The sequence below is a fragment of the Ovis canadensis genome, chromosome 25 (genome assembly GCF_042477335.2).
Source record: "Ovis canadensis isolate MfBH-ARS-UI-01 breed Bighorn chromosome 25, ARS-UI_OviCan_v2, whole genome shotgun sequence".
NCBI classification, from domain to species: Eukaryota; Metazoa; Chordata; class Mammalia; order Artiodactyla; family Bovidae; genus Ovis; species Ovis canadensis.
In genome coordinates this window covers 22,147,374-22,165,746 of record NC_091269.1, presented here as the reverse complement: position 1 = coordinate 22,165,746, position 18,373 = coordinate 22,147,374, and the positions used below count along the sequence as shown (strand labels likewise).

Genomic DNA, 18,373 nt, shown 5'->3' with positions numbered 1-18,373 from the left:
GGAGCCTATAGCCCACTGGCAGGCTACAGTCCATAGGGTTGCATAGAGCCAGACTGAAGTGACTTAGCACATGATGGACACCATGGGACTCAGGAATCCATGCTGGTTTAATGCCTCAGAAGAGCTGGAGTGACCAGAGGAACTAGAACAAGACTGGTCAGTCAGAAAGCATTCCTCAGAGTGGCGGTTAGTGAGTCAGGACAGATCTCCAGGAAGAGGCTACCAGGGGTATCACCTTAAAGGGGAGTTACCTCTGCAACATGTAAGCAGTAGGATCGTGCAAGAGCTTTCTGAACCAGTATCGAAAGCCCCAGATTCTGTCATAGACGCCTCTCACTCTAAGAAAATCTGCCATTCCGTATCCAGACTTAAGAAGCAGAAACAACTTGCTCTCTGAGCCTCTACTGTGATCAGTGCCTGGGGTGTGCCTGGCATTGCATAGGAGCTTTCTAAACATGACCTCACAGTCACACAGTTCTGCAGCATGGGGATAGCCAACTATGCTCCTAGGTGTCATGGGCTGAATTGTGAAAGTGTTAGTCGCTCAATCATGCCCTACTCTTTGTGACTCCACGGACTGTAGCCCACCAATCTCCTCTGTCCATAGAATTCTCCAGGCAAGAATACTGGCTGCTAAGTCGCTTCAGTCGTGTCTGACTCTGTGCAACCCCATAGACGGCAGCCCACCAGGCACTGCTGTCCCTGGGATTCTCCAGGCAAGAACACTGGAGTGGGTTGCCATTTCCTTCTCCAACGCATGAAAGTGAAAAGTGAAAGTGAAGTTGCTCAGTTGTGTCTGAATCTTCTTGATCCCATGGACTGCAGCCTACCAGGGTCCTCCGTCCATAGGATTTTCCAGGCAAGAGTACCAGAGTGGGTTGCCCATTGCCTTACTGGAGTGGGTAGCCATTCCCTTCTCCTGGGGATCTTCCAACCCAAGGATCAAACCCAGGTCTCCTGCATTGCAGGCTGATTCTCTACCATCTGAGCCACCAGGGAAGCCTGAATTGTTGTGAGTGAAGTTGTTCAGTCACATCCAACTCTGCAATCCCATGGACTGTAGCCTGCCAAGCTCCTCCATCCATGGAATTTTCCTGGCAAAGATACTGGCATGGGTTGCCATTTCCTTCTCTGGGTGAATTGTTGTATACACCCTCCCAAAATTTGTATATTGAAACCCTCACTCTCAGCACCTCAGAATGTGACTGTATTTGGATATGGAGGTTTTAAGAGGTAATTAAGGTAAAATGAGGTCATTAGGGTGGGCACTAATCCCACATGACTGGTGTCCCTTTAAGAGGAGATTTGGACACAGATGCACACAGAGGGAAGATGGTGGCAAGAGACCCAAGGAAAAGGCAGCCACCAGCAAGCCAAGGCGAAGCCTCATAAGAAAGCAACCCTGCCGACTCCCTGGTCTTGGACTTCCAGCCTGCACGCCTGTGTAGAGATAAATGTCTGCTGTTTAAGCCACCTAGTCTGTGTTATGGCAACCCTAGCAAACTAATCCACCAGGAAATCAGGCCTGGGGAGCCTGTTTCTTGTCCTCAATCACAAAGATGGAGACAGAGCCAAGATGAGAACTTAGCCAGTAAGACACCAGAACCTACACAACAGAAGACCCTCTGTTGTACCTGAGGGTTTACTCCAGGCTTCCTCTGAGTATCACAAATACAACTCATTTTGCAAAAGCAGCTTGCTCTTCTGGCAACAAGTATTTCAAGCAAAGAAAATTCTACTGATTTCACTCGTGTTCTGCTTATAAACATGATGCTTCCAAATAGATGAGTTGTACAATTCTGATTCCACATCAGGAAATCCGGATTGATTCTTGTATTGATTAGATTAAAATGATGTTTGCTTGTGGATTAACTGAAGAAAAGAGCTGAGAATGTAAAACAACTATTAAAGAGGGGGAAGTGAAATGAATTTTTAAGTAATGTTTATTTTTCATGTTTTATACAGTTTATCTGACAAATAATCATTTTAAATGTTTTTCTTTTTAACCTTTTTCATATTCATATTTAGTACTTCTTTTGCCCCAATTGCCAAAATTTATTCTTCCTCAAAACGCCCCCTATTTATATATATTTATAAACTGGTTTCTTTTTTTCAGAGTAATTTTAGGTTCACAGAAGTTACCATATAATCATCCCCAGACGCATGCACAGCTTCCAGCATTATCAGCTCCCCCCGCCTGAGTGTTACATTTCTCACCATCAATGATAATCACCCAGAGTCCATAGTTTACACTAGGCTTCACTTTTGATGTTGGACTAGCACGTGCACATTGCTCTGGACAAATGTGTGATGCCATGCATCCATCATTACAGGATCCTGCAGAACAGTCTCACTGCCCTGAAAATCCCTTTTCTATTCATCTCCACCAGTAACAAGTGGTCTTTTACCTGTTTCCATAGTTTTGCCCTTTCCAGAATGTCATATAGCTAGAATCACACAGTATGTAGCATTTTCAGATTAAATGCTTCTCTCATTTAATAATGCTCATTGTAGGTTCTTCCATGTCTTTTCATGATTCGAGTCTTTGTATCACTAAATAGTATTCTGCTGTCTTGATGTACTACAGTTTGTTCATCCATTCACCTCCTGAAGGACATCTTGGTTCCTTCCAAAACTGGGCAGTTAATTAATAAGGCTGCTATATACAACCATGTGCAGGTCTTTATGTGAATAGTTTTCAACTCCTTAGCGTTTACCTACGGAGAAGGCAATGGCACCCCACTCCAGTACTCTTGCCTGGAAAATCCCATGGGTGGAGGATCCTGGTAGGCTGCAGTCCATGGGGTCACTAAGAGTCAGACACGACTGAGCGACTTCACTTTCATGCACTGGAGAAGGAAATGGCAACCCACTCCAGTGTTCTTGCCTGGAGAATCCCAGGGACGGGGGAGCCTGGTGGGCTGCCATCTATGGAGTCGCACAGAGTCAGACACAACTGAAGCGACTTAGCAGCAGCAGCAGCAGCATTTACCCAAGGCACGAATGCAAGTGCCGGATCCTACGGTAAGGCTGTATTCAGCTTTATAAGAAGCCACGGAACTGTCTCCCACAGCGGCTGCGTCGTCTCGCATTGTCACAGCAAAGAACAAGAGTTCCTCCTGCTCCACGTCCTCTTCGGCTTTTGGCGTTGTCACAGTTTTAAATTTTCACCATTCTAATAGGTACAATAGTATCTCATTGTTGTTTTAATTTGCATTTTCCACGTTTCGTGGAGTTATCTTTCATTCGCTTCTCTGCCATCTGTATATCATCTTTGGTAAGGTATCTGGTAAGACCTTTGGCCCTATTTGTTTACTTTGAAAATAACTTTACGTTTGGCTGTGCCGGGCTTTGTTGCTGCGCAGGCTCTTCTCTAGTTGCGGTGAGCAGGGGCTGCTCTCGAGTTTCGGTGTCCAGGCTTCTCACTGGGATGCCTTCTCCTGCTGCGGAGCCGAGCTCAGTAGTTGTGGCGCTTGGGCTCAGTTGCCTCAGGGCACGTGGGGTCTAACCAAGCCAGGTGTTGAACCCATGTCTTCTGCATTGGCAAGCAAATTCTTTACCACCGAGTACTAGGGATGCCCCTGACCCATTTTTAAATTGGGTTATTTGGCTTTTAATGTTGAGTTTTCCTATTTATATTTTCAACAAAACTTTTTTCAATTGAAAACTTAAATCACATATTATAAGTATCATATTACAAGACAACAAAAATCCAAATGGTATAGAAGGAACAGACTAAAACACCAGTGTGCCTGCCCCAAGGACCCTCTCAGAGCATCTGAGTGTTTATGCTTGTGATGGTTACTTCCGTTGTGCTACTGTGTTATTATGCTCTTAACATTATAAAAGAAAACACAGATGATGAGATAGGGATGTCAACATCAAAACTTTTTTAAAGTAAATAAAGTGGAAGAGAACGTCTCAGAAATGACCACTAGGGGGTGGAAGTCGACTAAAAAATGCGATGGGGCGCAACACCATCACGATTGCTCCGTAACATTTCTCCTTTAAGAAGCTCGTGTGAGAACTTTCTCAGGGTCTTCTCCTGCTATATCCAACTTCCCCCTCCTCCAGACCCCTTGATCAGGCTGCCTTGGGGCCATTTCAGACTCTGCCCAACGGATATGAGAGGACCACCCTCTCACCTAACCTGAGAGCTGGACAAGGCTGTGAAGGCAGATCTTTCAACGTGAAAGGATGAGATGGAGCGTTCCATCACACTCAGTGTGTCCACAGTTAGGTAAGGCGCCTTACAAATGCTGGCCTGGATCCCGCCCCTCCATCCTACTAAGGTGAAGGTGCCACCTCTCTCCCATAGGATGAGAAGAGAGAGACTGGCTCTCAGTGCAGGTCCACATCTGGCCCCAGAGGAAGGCACTGTCCCAACAACAGCCTTTGGATTAGTGCAGAGAGTGAGTTAATTCAAGTCAAAGCTCCAGAATCTCTTTTCCACTTTGCGTTCTCTTTAAATTCTCAATAAAGACCTGTCGCTTTGACTTGATCTCAAAACCACATTCCCAAGCACTGAAGGAGTAACCTTCCATTCACTGGATGCTCCTTAAGCTAACACAGGGGCTTCCCTGGAGGCTCAAGGGTAAAGAATCTGCCTGGAATGCAGGAGACCCAGGTTCGATCCCTGGGTTGGGAAGAGCTCCTGGAGAAGGGAATGGCTACCCACTCCACGATTCTTGCCTGGAGAATTCCACGGACAGAGGGTGAGCAATAGTTCATGGGGTTGCAAAGAGTCGGAGCAACTAACACTCTCAAACTAACACAAGTGCCTAAACAACAGGGGAAAAGTTCTTAAAGATAAATGAAATGAGAACATTCTGCATACTTTTCTTTATGACTCAAATATTTCATGATTCTAAAAACTTGAGAACAAAAACAGTTAAGTGTAAAAGAGAAAAAAATGTTTAAAGAAGAAAAATGAATAAATGTGAACAAACTTTCACCCAAGAAATTTACTCCCTGAAATTTACTGTAAGAAACTGTCAGTAGAAGCAAAATATTACAAAAGGAAAAGAAAAAATGTGAATACATAAATATCCAATGATTAATAGTTAATTATAACATATTAATTTTCTCAATTATTATTTATTGTGAAAGTCATTTGGAAGACATGAAAAATGATAAATCATGCATTGTAAGTTTACAGTTTTTGAACTGAATATATTAGGCTCAGTGAAAGGCAAAGCAGAATAAACAAGATGTTTCACCATTACAGTATGCCAATAGTAAGACCCAGAAGTTGACCAGACTGCTGTGTTTTGCTAACAGTTACTAAGAATTCAATCTCTCAACCCCAGTCTCCTGTTACCTACAAATGTGATAAGAGTGTCATAGTACGGATATCTTCTATTTGTTGTCTTTGTGCTTTATTGTTGCTAGAGCAGTAAAACTTATTTTAATGGAATTATTATACTTTCCTTTACTAAAGTATACTTAATTTAGGACTTCCCTAGTGGTACAGTGGATAAGAATCTGTCTGCCAGTGCAGGAGACATGGGTTCGATTCCTGAGTCAGGAAGATCCCCTGGAGAAGGAAATGGCAACCCACTCCAGTATTCTTGCCTGGGAAATCCCATGGACGGAGGAAGCTGGTGGGCTACATCTATGGGACTGCAAAGAGTTGACATAACAGCAACGAAACAACAATATAAATGTGCTTGCAACTCTGCTACCACAATGTTGACTTCATATTTGCAATCTGTAATAAAATGTTTATAAACATGTAAATGTCCTTCCTGGGCAAGATGAGGAGCTGGCTTAACCTCGGGAGGGTCCAGGTGTTTATGGCAGTCAGGCTAGAGCACAATCCCCCAAGGAGAAAATAAGTTACTTATGCCAATGTTTGTATAGGAGAATGAGTGACACTCAGATTCATACTTAAAAAAGAAAAGAAAACGTGGTACTCTCCACGTTGTTACTTGCATGTATTTTGGCAAGGAAACTGAGTTTCCCTGGACTAGGTCCAGACCTGCAATCTCAGGACCTACACAAGGACCAAAGGGCAGCAGAGGCTGATGAAGCCCCGCAGAAAGATCTACGCCCTGCTGCTTTACAGACACAGGCTTCTGACCCTGCAGAATTGCAGTGTGCAGAGAGTCGGAGAAATGGCGAGTTCTGCTGTTTCAAAGGAATTATACTGACCAGGGTTCTTGACCTTCTCCAATCAATAGAAATAGAATAGAAGCAAAATGGGCTTCCCTGGTGGCTCAGACAGTGAAGAATCTGCCTGCAGTGTAGGAGACTTGGGTTCAAACTGTGGTTCAGGAAGATCCCCTCCAGAAGGGAATGGCTACCCACTCCAGTATTCTTGCCTGGAGAATTCCATGAACTCCTCTGAGCCTGGCAGGCTACAATCCATGGGGTCACAAAAGAGTAGAACACAACTTAGCAACTAAATAGGCCAGACAAAAAATTCAGGCACGTCTTTACTGGGGCTCCTGTGGCTGCAGCAGGGAGAGAGAATAATAGATTCCCTTGCTCACTCCCCAAAGTGAGGCGAGCTGGTTCTTAATATCAGGTAAGGGTAGGACTGTGCCCAGGGGGTGGGCTAGAGGGATGGCTTAGGTGGTTTGCTCACCCTTTGGTGATGCTGTGTGCAAGAGGCATGAACAATACTCTGCTTTTGCTCCCTGCTCTTCAGAAGTGGCAGTTGGGTTTTTGGACTTTTTGTATCTTATTGTCGGTAACTTGCCCCAACAGTGCATGCAGGCTGTTATTTTTAGTCGCTTATAATTTCTTTGCATTCTGTTACTCGAGGAGATGTTTGTCCAGGTGCAAGCACTGCCGCAAAGGGCCCCAGGCCCTAGTCTGTCTCAGAATTAGCCAACAGTTCTAAAGAATCCCCGCACCTTTCCCATCAGAGCAGAGTGAGTGGGGGAACTGACAAGAGTCATCATCAGATCAGAAACTGGAAAGGGCCACCAAGATCCAATCTTTCACACAAGCCTGTTCATTTCCCCCTAAAAACTTTTTGCTCAAAAACATAGAAAAAGGTATATGAGTGTGGCTCAGTGGATTCCTTCATATACATGCCATATATTATAATACACATATATAAAGATTTCTCAAATATATGTGCATATTTATAAAAAAACAGTATGCTTTTAAAAATGACACTATCCATCAGAGGCTTTGTGATTACAACCGTGAGGTGGAATTGAGTCAATTTTGGTCTTCCAAGAAAATGGACCATCACTGATAACCTTAAAACTCATCTAAAATTACTCATTTTGCATCTTCATCCATATCAAAGTAACATATTTTAAATATAATGAAAAAGATAAGAGGGTAGAATTTATATCTATAGTAAGAATATGTGATCTAGACAGGAAATCAGAGTTCTTTAAAAAAAGCATTACTTTGGAGGGAAATATAAACTCAAAAAACATGTGCCATTATTAACTCACGTTTCCCTCTTACAATGCTTACAAATTTAATAAAGGAAATATATATATGTAGTGCATCGAAATATAATATATATATAATTTATATATATTAAAATATTATATATTTTTATATTTTTATATATTATATATTATTTATATATTATATATTTATATTTTATATATATCATTTTTATATATAGTGCATCGAAATATATTTTATATATTATCTATATTACATTATGTACTGTGCTGTGCTTAGTTGCTCATTCGTGTCCGACTCTTTGCAACCCCATGGACTGTAGCCCACCAGGCTCCTCTGTCCATGGGATTCTCCAGGCAAGAATACTGGAGTGGGTTGCCACGCCCTCCTCCAGGGAATCTTCCCAGGCCAGGGATGAACCCAGGTTTCTGGCATTGCAGGCAGATTCTTTACTGTCTGAGCCACCAGAGAAGTTCATATTACTATATTTTATATATAAGTAGGGCTGCCGTCTATGGGGTCGCACAGAGTCGGACACGACTGAAACGACTTAGCAGCCCAGCAGCAGCAGCAGTATATTAAAAGAGATATTTAGTACAGTACTTTAAAACTTATTTGAAACAGAAAATTCTTTGCAAATGGGAATCAGAAATCAGGTGACTATTCCAGGAAAGAGATGTCTGTATTGAAAGAAGCAAAGAACCTATGTGCAAATAAATAATCACCCATGTTAAAGGGTCAAAGACCAGCTTGGCAGCTGAAATAAAGAAAATTTGTCATCAAAACTCTCTGGCCTTTCTTTCCTAAAGTAAATTTGGAGCCAAGTAGCTTTCAAGACTTTTCCGGGATTTCTTCCACAGTGACAAGGCAAAGAAACACACTTGAGATTAAAAAACAGATGTTGACGTCCACTGGCCACTTGTTCATGCACATTATATATGTCACTGTTAAAGCTTGTTCGGCCACGGTCCAGACGCATCAGGGGAAATGGACTTTGTGGGTCTTATTCTAATTGTCACTCGACATTCGATGTATGAGAAACCAGTCTAACAAGCCTGGGTTCTTCCTGGGCTGGAATTCATCTCCTTACTGTTGGATGTCCCTTGCTGCAGTCGCCTCTGGGTACTCTGTAAAGTTTTCAAAAACTGCAGGGACCATAGAAGGTATATCCCACCTTACACTGCCCTCTCCCCACCTTCCTCACACCCTCTCTTTCCTGTTAAACCATGAATTTTGGTTACTCAATTCTTGGCTCTGTGAATGCGAGAAGAGGAAAATACAGTGAGAATTTCCCCACACGGGTGTTAGAGAAAACCAGGCAAGAGGTGAGATAAAGATAAGCAGGACACACCTAAAATCCCTGAGGACCTCTGTCTGATGTCCCAGGATCCTGATCCAGGCTTATCTTTGTTTACACAATGAAGTCTGTACCCCACGACAGCTAACAAACACTTTAGGATGTAACATCTCTATGCAGATAAGGGCCCTGGTCAGCAGTTGACTCCAGATCTCCAAATGCTACAGAAGTCCCTGAGGACCTGTGGCACAGAAAGAATGGGTAGAAATAAAATATTTCTGGGTGAAAGATACTGCAATAAGTAAATTTATATTTGAATAAATATATCCATTACAGGTTCCAGAACTTTCGTTACTGAAAATTTTGAATGAGATGTGACTAAAAGCATTGAAGGACAATTCTCCTATTTAATGATCTGTATCTCCAAGTTGGGGCTTCCCAGGTGTCTCAGTGGGTAAAGAATCCACCTGCAAATGCAGAAGACACAGGCAGGTGGGAGTTCGAGCCCCAGGTCAGAAAGAGCTTCTGGAGGAGGGCCTGGAAACCCATTTCAGCATTCTTGCCTAGAGAATCTCATGGACAGAGGAGCCTGGTGGGCTACAATCTATAGGGTTGCAAAGAGTCAGACACAACTGAGCGACTTAGCATGCCCGCTCCTCCAAGTTTATACACAAATAGTGCTTCCCTTCAAAAACTCGGTGGGCTTCTGCATCTTTCTCCACAGAATGTGACTTGCATATGGTGGAGTCATCTAAAGAGAGAGGTTTAAAAAAGTTTGCTCCAGCTTTCTGTCCTCCCATAAGAACGTATCTGGAGTTCTGAAATGCACAAGGTCTGAGAATTTAAAGTGAGTCTGATCTGCTGGCATCCGTTCTCCTCACAGTCTTCAGGGGGAAGTTCAGTAATTTCCTTCTGGAGTTTCTCTAAATGCTGCAGAGTGCTCACAGGTGATTCATCCTTGAGCATATGCCTCAGATGATAACTCACTTAAATACTACGTTTGTGGCCTATTTTTCTAAATTCAGGAAAAACAGAGAAATTGCAATCCTGTTTTGCTTTTGCAAATAGGAAGTTTGTTCACAAAGCCCCACGTGCAGGAGTTGATGGGGTTTTGGTGGATGAGCAGAAGCCTTCACTGGAGCCTCATTTCCAAGCAGCCCATGGGCAACATGGACCCAGCACAGGATCAGCTTTCTCCGGGCACCTCCCTACCTGCCTGCGGCTGAGCTCCTGGCAGTCCTGCCTGAGTTAAGGAACCTCCTTCCCTGACCCCACTCCTTTCTTTGGGAATATGGCATTGTGATTCTTCATGTGTCTCTGACTCTCAGATGGTTAGGGTGAAGCCAGCAAGGTCTGGGAGCCCCTAACAGCCTCCTTCTCCCAGAATCTCAGCATCAAGAACCCAGCTGTCCTTCCCCTGCCTTTTACATTTCTCTTTTTTGATTAAAATATGTCCAAATGGTTACTGATCCCCACCTTTTTCTTTTTTTTAATTACTGTAATATATATAACATAAATTTTACCATCTCTAGGTGTAAGATTCAATTGAATTGGGTACATTCAGATTGTTGGGCAACCATCATCATCTCCCATCTCCAAAATGTTTATCTTCCCAAACTGAAACTCTGTACCCTTTCACAATAACTCCTCCCCCTCCTTCTCTTCAAACTCCAGCACCCACCATTCTGTTTCTATGAATCTGACCAGTGTAGGTGTTACTGAAAGTGTGTGGGATCTCAGAAGCCAATAAACAGGCCAGGTTGGTAGAAGGAAAAGGTTGCTTTATTTCAGATGCTAGCAACTGTGGGGGGAGCATGGTGGACATCTGTCCAAAGGCCAACTCTCCTCCTACCCCTGACAAGCAGGGTATAAGAGCTTTTATGGACAGAATTGGTGTTACAAGCAGAAACAGCACAGTCATCTCTAATCGTCATCTTCAAATTGGTCATCAGTGGTTTTACCAGCATCGTCTTGGTTGTTTCAGGTATAGTTAATCTTCAGCTCCAGGGCCCATTTATTCCCATTTCTTTGCGGCCAGTTCTCAGAATTGTGGACGTTCATGTCCTGGGTACAGCCTGGTCATCACGCAGTTAACTTCTCCACCTGGTGTTCTGGTAGCTATAGGACTACTCACAGAATATGGCTCAGAAAAGCATGTACACCCCTGGGAAAGAACCAAAGGCCCTTGAGTATGCTTAATGACTTGTCATTATTAGTCTCCTTTTACTATTTTCCTTTGTTTCCGCATATCTCACTTCTCTGATTAAACTTATTCTTTGATTAAAGCTTTCCACAGACAAAAGACAGGCAGAGGACATGGTCAGATGGCAAGGACCACAGGGTCCTACTCCGTTTCAGAGGTACCTCTTGTAAGTAGAACCATGCAATATTTTTGTGTGGCTTATCTCTCTTAACTTCATGTCCTTCAGGTTCATCCATGTTGTAGCAGGTGTCAAAATTTCCTTCCTCCTGAAGGTTGACTAATACTCCGTTGTATGGATACACCACATTTTGTGCATCCATCCATCCATCCGTGGACAGCTGGGTTGTATCCACCTTTCAGCTATTGTGAATAATGCTGCTATGAACATGGGTGGGCAAATACTGTTCTGATTCCCCTTTTATAACTTTAAACTTTTAAAAAAATTTTGCTCATGTAGGTTTCAGTCTTATATTCATTTTGGTGTTTAATGCCCATTACATTAGTAGTCCAGTCAAAACTCAGACAGGAAGAAATTCATCTTAACATTCTGCTAAAATAAGACTCAAAGTTAACCTTAAGCTCTATGCAAAGTCCTGGAACCTTAGACATTATTCCAGACAGGCCTTGTCATCCAGAGAAAAGGAGCTTGAATGAAAAGGGCCTCCTTTTTTCTGGTGGAGGTTTCAGTACAGATTGGTCCCAGGCAGCTCCTCAAGATATAGAATCCAATGCTAAGGTAGAGTGCTTCCCAGGTAGCCCGGTGGTAAAGAATCAGCCTGCCGGTGCAGGGGGACATGGATTCAACCCCTGGTCCGGAAAGATCTCACATGCTGCAAAACGACCAAGTCCATGCTCCACAACAACTGAGCGAGAGCTCTGGAGCCTGGGAACCACAACTACTGAGCGCTGGCTGCAGCTACAGAAGCCTGTGTGCCCTGAGCCCACCGCAGTGAGAAATCCACTCACCACAGCGAAGAGTAGACCCCCTTCTCCTCAACTGCAGAAAAGACCTCACAGCAGTGAAAACCCATCAGAGTCAAAAGTAAATAAACAAATAAATGCTGACTCAGAGTTTGCACACAATCCAGCAATTCCACTTACACTCAGGAAAAGGAAAACATGTCCACACAAAACTTGTCAACAAACGTTCAAAACAGCGTAATTCAGAATATCTGAGAAGCGGAAAAAACTCAAATGTGCATCAGCTGACAAATGGACAAAATGTATTCTATCCAGTCAATGAACTCCTTAGTATTCCGAAATAAAGTCAATGAAGTATTGATACACCTTATGATATTGATGAATCTCAGAAATATTATACTAAGTGAAAGAAGCCAAACACAAAACTTGACATATTGTGTGACTCCATGTATATGAAATGTCCAGAAAAAGGAAATCCATTGGGACAAGAAGTTGATTAATGGTTGCCTACGGCTGGTTGGAAAGAGTGGGGAGTGACTTCAAAAGAACACAAATAGAAAGGGCTTTTTTTCTGCAGTGATGAAATGTTCTGAAACTGGATTGTTGTAATGATGACACAAATCTGTAATTTTACCAAGAATCATTTACTTTAAATGAGTGATTTTTATGGGATAATAGTCATACTTCAGTAAAGTTGTTTTAAAATAGAGCTCAAATATTTAACAAATATAGTTCATGACATTATCGAAACACAATCTTAATTATTACATAGAACTTTTTATGGCAAAATGTTCATAGTGATTATCTTTGGCAGTTAGACTGTAAGACTTTTCTTTTGGCTCATATGTATCTTACAAACTTTCTTCATTGAGTAGATGACTTTCCTAACAATTAAAGGTGTGTGAGTGTGTATGTGTGTGTGTCTTTTAAATAAAAGCCATGAGTGAATTGACTGACTGTAGTGGGGAAGGCTCTGCAAAATAAGACAGACAACCCACAAGTATAAAGGCACTCTGCCAAATCTGCCAGACAAAATGTTAACATTTCTTTGTTGTAAAACCAAACCAAAACAAAATCAATAGCTAAACACAAAGGTAGAACACAGAAGACAAACTGGGGAAAACATTTGCAGAACACAGTGATAGACAAAGGATAACTTCTTTCATTTACAAAGCCCAGCTGAATCAGTAAGAAAAATCCAAAGAATATGAACAAGAAATATACAGAAAAAGAAATACTGGCTGCTATTTTACATATAAAAAGATGTTCAACCTCATTCAAATTTTGGTAACAGTATAAATCTGTGCAACTTTGAAAAAGGACCATTTAACAAAATCTACCAATACCTTTTTAGTGTAGTTCTTTAAGACTTAGCATTTCCACTCCTAGGACGATTTTAGTTTTGTTTCCAAGCTTTAAGAGGGCCCTGTTTGGTAGCATTAAATTGAATAAAATGATTTCATGGAAACGTTTTGGTGGCACTTTTGTAAATGAATAGCTTCTAGATCACCACAAACCAAGCCTAAAACTCCCCAGCTGTGAATACTCAGATTTGCAGGTCCAGTTGCATTCTAGATCTGTGAGTTGCCTGACAAAGCATTTGAGAATTTCTTTATATTAGATGAAATATGGTACTTTACAAATGGAATTCCAAGCATCCTTAAAATAATTAGATTGAGATGTTCAAATGTGGAAATGTCCCTGAGAAGTATGAAGCGGGCAGGCAGGAAGAGCAGAAGAATGAACAGTTAAAAGTCCACATCGTATACATATTAAAAGGGTATGAATATATACATATATAAATACGTACATACTGTGGGGGCGGACATAATAATCATTCCCTTTGAAAAGAGGGATAGCTCGGAAGGACGGCCATTGATTTTTCATTTTAAAACTTTTATGCTGTTTTGCATGTTTTAAGCCCATGTCTGTCATTTCCTTAAAGACCAGAAAGGCATTCGCTAGGAGATATTTTTGCTTTCTTATTTTTAACTTTTCTAGATTTAAAAATAACTGACTGGATTTGTTAAACAGGTTATTTTCTGCTTGACCTCGGGTCACAGAGCTGCCAGATGTGGTGGAGGAGGAGTCCCCCGGCAGCCAGGGCACGGGACAAAGCGCACGTCCGAGCCGAGCCCCGAGCACCCAGCCCAGGCTCGGGTCGCGGGTCACACCGCGGGGAACCTGGGCTCCCGGCGACCCGGCAGTGTGCATGCGCAGAAGGACCGCCTACGCGCGCAGAGCTGCGGGGTAGGAGTCCCGGCGATCGCCTAGGGCCCGGGCGCTGTCCTGGCCCAGCTCCGGCAGGCGCCCCAGACGCCTTTCTAGCAGGCATTGCCTTCTCAAGCTGGGATTTCTTACCTAAGCCCACTCCCCGGCGGGCGCCCCCCGCCCCCAGATAGTCAGGATGCGGAGACAGTGGGCCCTCTTCACTTTTCTATACGTTCCAAAGTTTTCACAATGAGCCTGCGTTATTTTTATTATCGTAGAAATCTATTTTACAAAATGAGTCGTATATGTAAGTCTGTTCATATGAAGGCATCGTATCTACTGGATTCTACACGGCCGACCTCCTCTGCGTGGACTGAACCACGGGGTGGCTGAGGATTGTTTGACCTTTCCCGGGAGGAAGGGCTGGGCAGAGTGAGGACGCCAGGGGAGGCGAAGCACAGGCGGGGGAAAAAGAGAAGCGCTGAGGTGCACAGGCGGGGTGTGTGTGTGTGTGTGTGTGTGTGCGCGCGCGCGCGCGGGGGGGGGGGCACGGGGAAGAGCTGAGGTGCACATGCTGTGTGTGTGTGTGTGTGTGTGTGTGTGCGCGCGCGCGCGCCAGCACGCGGGGGGGGCGGGGAAGAGAAGAGCTGGGGTGCACATGCTGTGTGTGTGTGTGTGTCTGGGGTGTGTGACTGTGTCCGGGGTGTGTGTGTGTGTGTGTGTGTCCGGGGTGTGTGTGTGTGTCCGGGGTGTGTGTGTGTGTCCGGGGTGTGTGTGTGTCCGGGGTGTGTGTGTGTGTCCGGGGTGTGTGTGTGTGTGTGTCCGGAGGGCGGGGAAGAGAAGAGCTGGGGCGCACATGCTGTGTGTGTGTGTGTGTGTGTGTGTGTGTGCGCGCGCGCGCGCGTGCCCGCGCGCGCACTCATTCGCTAAGTTGTGTTGGACTCTGCGACCCCATGGACCGTAGCCCGCCAGGCTCTTCTCTCCAGGAATTTTCCAGGCAAGAATACTGGAGCGGGCTGCCATTTCCTCTTCCAGGGGATCTTACCCCTCAGGTCCACTTAACTGCATTCTCCCACTCGCCTCGATCTGTACAGAATTGGCCGTGAATCTGCTCTACTCACCTCCATCTGGCTGATTTTATAATGCTCTCACACTGAGTCTATATGCACACATTTACCCGGGAAGCCGGGATACATCGGCGTGGTGACCCCTCCTGCGAGGCGCTAGATGGCAGACGCGGCCAGGACATCTCTGTGGTCACAGCCTCAGGTCCCAAGACGCCCAAGGAGGGGACTCGTCCCACCCGACTCTGTAGCTGCACAGCGTGTCTAAAACCATGTCGCCGCGTCACTCTTCTCTCCAAGTTCTGCCTCTTGATGAAAGAGAAAGAACCTACAACTTTAAGTCAGAGTTGGCCTCATTAGGCTAACAGGTTCTTTTATAGAGACTATTCCCCCCGAGCGTTACCTGGGTGTTCTCACCTCTGCACTCTGGTGATCCTTTGGCTCTGCTCTCCTGGGCGGTATCTGCGTCTCCGCAGGATACACGCTGTGCATTTTAGTCCTGAGAATCAGAGCTTATTCAGGATGGAGGGTGTATACAAAGGAGGGGGAACTGGGGCACAAAGAGAGGAAACAGGTCCCCATTCTTTAACTTGCTCCCCCTTCCGGCCTCCTGTTAACACAAAGACAGGCGTTGCTGGCAGATGTCGGAGGGGACGCAAAGAGGTCTTACACTTCCGGACTTCAGGTTGACTCTGCGCGGCTTTGCCAGCGTGCCTGCAACAGCCTCCTGTGTCCTCAGTCTCTTGCCCTGGCCCATGCTCTTTCCGTGTGAGTCTCTACCTGCAGTGTCCCCAGCCCTGAATGTATCAGCCCCTCCTTCACCGCACAAGTCTCTCCTACACACACCACGGTGTGCCCATACAATCTGTTCTCGCAGGATCTCTCAGCCTTTCAACTGTCACCATCTCGGCTAACCCCCTCTAGGACAAGATTTTGCTTTGCTCATACCTTTGGAATGTAATGAACAAGTGGGGTTCCTTTGAATGCCACTACCTCATATGGCTCCAGGAAACTCTGTGCTTTCCCACCATTTGTTGTTACTCAGTAACCCCCTAAGTTCTAGCTGGGGGATTCAAAACTTGACTAGAAAGATTCTTGCTTTCAAAAACGACTAGCGCACACAACTAGCGAATAATTCAGAATGACACTTTAACACAATAATTTTTCAAGTTATTTTTTTAAAAGAAAGTGTAATGAAATGACCATGCTTGAAAAGACGACTATCCTGGTAGATCGTATCTAAAAACTGCACAGAGGGACTGTTAAAAGATGGGGATCCAAAGATGCCTTGAAAGTTTGGATGAAGCACTAGAATCTGATCATCAGTAAGAACAATGGCTGGGTTTCCAGGTCAATGAAAGGTATTTGAGTTTCATGAGAGCAAGGAGCTCATGGATCACTGGTTTACAGGTCACCAGTGTGGCACTGCCCAGAAAAGTCTCTGCGGGGCTTCATGCCTGAACAAGGTCTCCTGCTGTGGAGGAGAATGACCGGAAGCGCTCAAGGGGAGGGAGCACCAGGAGGAGAAAGGGAAAGACTCCTTCAGGGGCTTTGTGTAGGACAAGGCTGCTCTCATCCTGCTGCTTTCCTGTTCAAAATCACTGGCTTCTCATTGCCTAAAGCAGCATTTCCAAAGTGAAGTCCACAAGAATAATGGGTTAAACCAGCACTTCTCAAACTTTAATGAGCATATCCATCACCTTGGGATGTTGTTGAATGAAGTTTCTGACTCTGGAGTAGAGAGGAAGATTCTGCATTTTCTTTTTTAAAAAAATATTTACTTGACAGCACCCTGTCTCAGTTGCAGCCTTCGAACTCTTAGTTGCAGCATGTGAGATCTATTAGTAGTGCCCTGTCCAGGGATCAAACCTGGGCCCCCTATATTGGGAGTGTGCAGGTTTAGCCACTGCATCACCGAGGAAATCCGTCTGCATTTCCCAGCAAGCTCCCAGGTGGTACTGATGCTGCTGGTCTGCAGATCACATGCTGAGTGAGCAAAGGACCAAAACTTATTAAATAGATCCCTATTTTTTAAAACAGAATTTTGATGTCTTTATTGTGCTCATGTGCACTATAAATCTCCAGGAGGCGTGAACAGAGTCCGGCGTTTCCCACAGGCATCTGCTCTTGGAATCCTTTTATTCATGGAGCATCTCTGGTTTGGGGGAAAGGCTAATCTAAGTGATGGGAGGCAAGTTCTGGCATCCAGGGGAGTGTGATGCTCTCCTGCTTGCCCTGTTCTCCATCCTGCAGATTCCAAGCTCCTAACTAAAGGCTTGGAAAGTTGTACATTCACAATCAGTCCCCAAAGTCTCTCCTACATCACTCACTCCATGTCCGCATCTCCCCATTTCCTTTCCTGCCTCCGGCTTCCCATCCTCCTGGCTGCTCCTAAGTGCAGTACCTCCTAAACTTCAATGTGCACAAGAAATCCCCTACCTTCCAAGCTGGTTAAATGCAGATTCCTTGGCCCCACCTCCAGTGACCGCGACTTCATAAGTCTGGAGTGCAGCCTGTGAATCCGCCTTTCCAACAAGCTCCTGATGACACTGATGCCACCGTCCAAGGGCCACACTTGGAGACAGCATCTCCATCAACAGAGGGACCTCCTTTCCAACTCACCATGGAACTTGCCCAAATGTAGGGCACCGGATGATTGTTTACTTTTTCTTGGCTGTGTTTTATTCCCTGTAGATCTGTAAACCTCTTGAGTGAGGGGACCGTGACTTCTTCCCCTAGTTGTCTAGTTCAGTACTTTGAATGAACAGCAAACGAAGCCTGGCCTTTTGTGAGTCTGCTGTTGAGGCTGGGCTGGGGAGCATGCCACCCTTCCCTGCTCCAGCCATCCCTTCCTCCCCAGATTGGGGGGACTTCCTTCACAATGATGCAAGCTTTCTGGAAAAAGACAATGGGCTGGCTCATCATCAAACTCACCTCTTGGTTCTGACATCTGTGCTTGTGTTGTCCAGATCCTGGGGCTGACACAGACCCTGGCACAGATATTCTGCCCCTTGGTGCTGGTTACTGGTAATTGGTTTTTGTCTTCACACTCACTCCTCCCCTTCAAGTCCTACAGAATCTCTGTCCCCAGAACATTAGCATTAGGTTTCAGAATGCTCTTATAATCCTAATGCTTGTATCCACTACTCCTGAGGCATCCACCCATTCAGCCACTAACTCAGAGTCTTCCCTAGCTTTTTTTGAAAGTCATACTTGCTACTCTGTCTCTCTCTCTCCTGGCTGACACCATCAAGTGGCTATTACAGCCTGGATTGTCCACCTGTCTTTCAAATCCCAATC

The 18,373-nt window shown here is 44.6% G+C and overlaps 1 protein-coding gene and 1 long non-coding RNA gene across 5 annotated transcripts in view; both read right to left on the bottom strand.

Annotated features, from left to right (window-relative positions):
* Positions 1-18,373, bottom strand: part of DISC1 (DISC1 scaffold protein) — a 488,958-nt gene that overhangs the window by 464,948 nt on the left and 5,637 nt on the right. The gene's annotated exons all lie outside the window — the stretch shown is intronic.
* On the bottom strand, positions 10,439-16,227 carry LOC138430419 (uncharacterized). The gene is made up of 3 exons (XR_011253161.1): positions 15,491-16,227; positions 15,131-15,407; positions 10,439-11,707 (listed from the first exon to the last, which is right to left on the bottom strand). It is a non-coding gene; the product is annotated as an uncharacterized lncRNA (long non-coding RNA).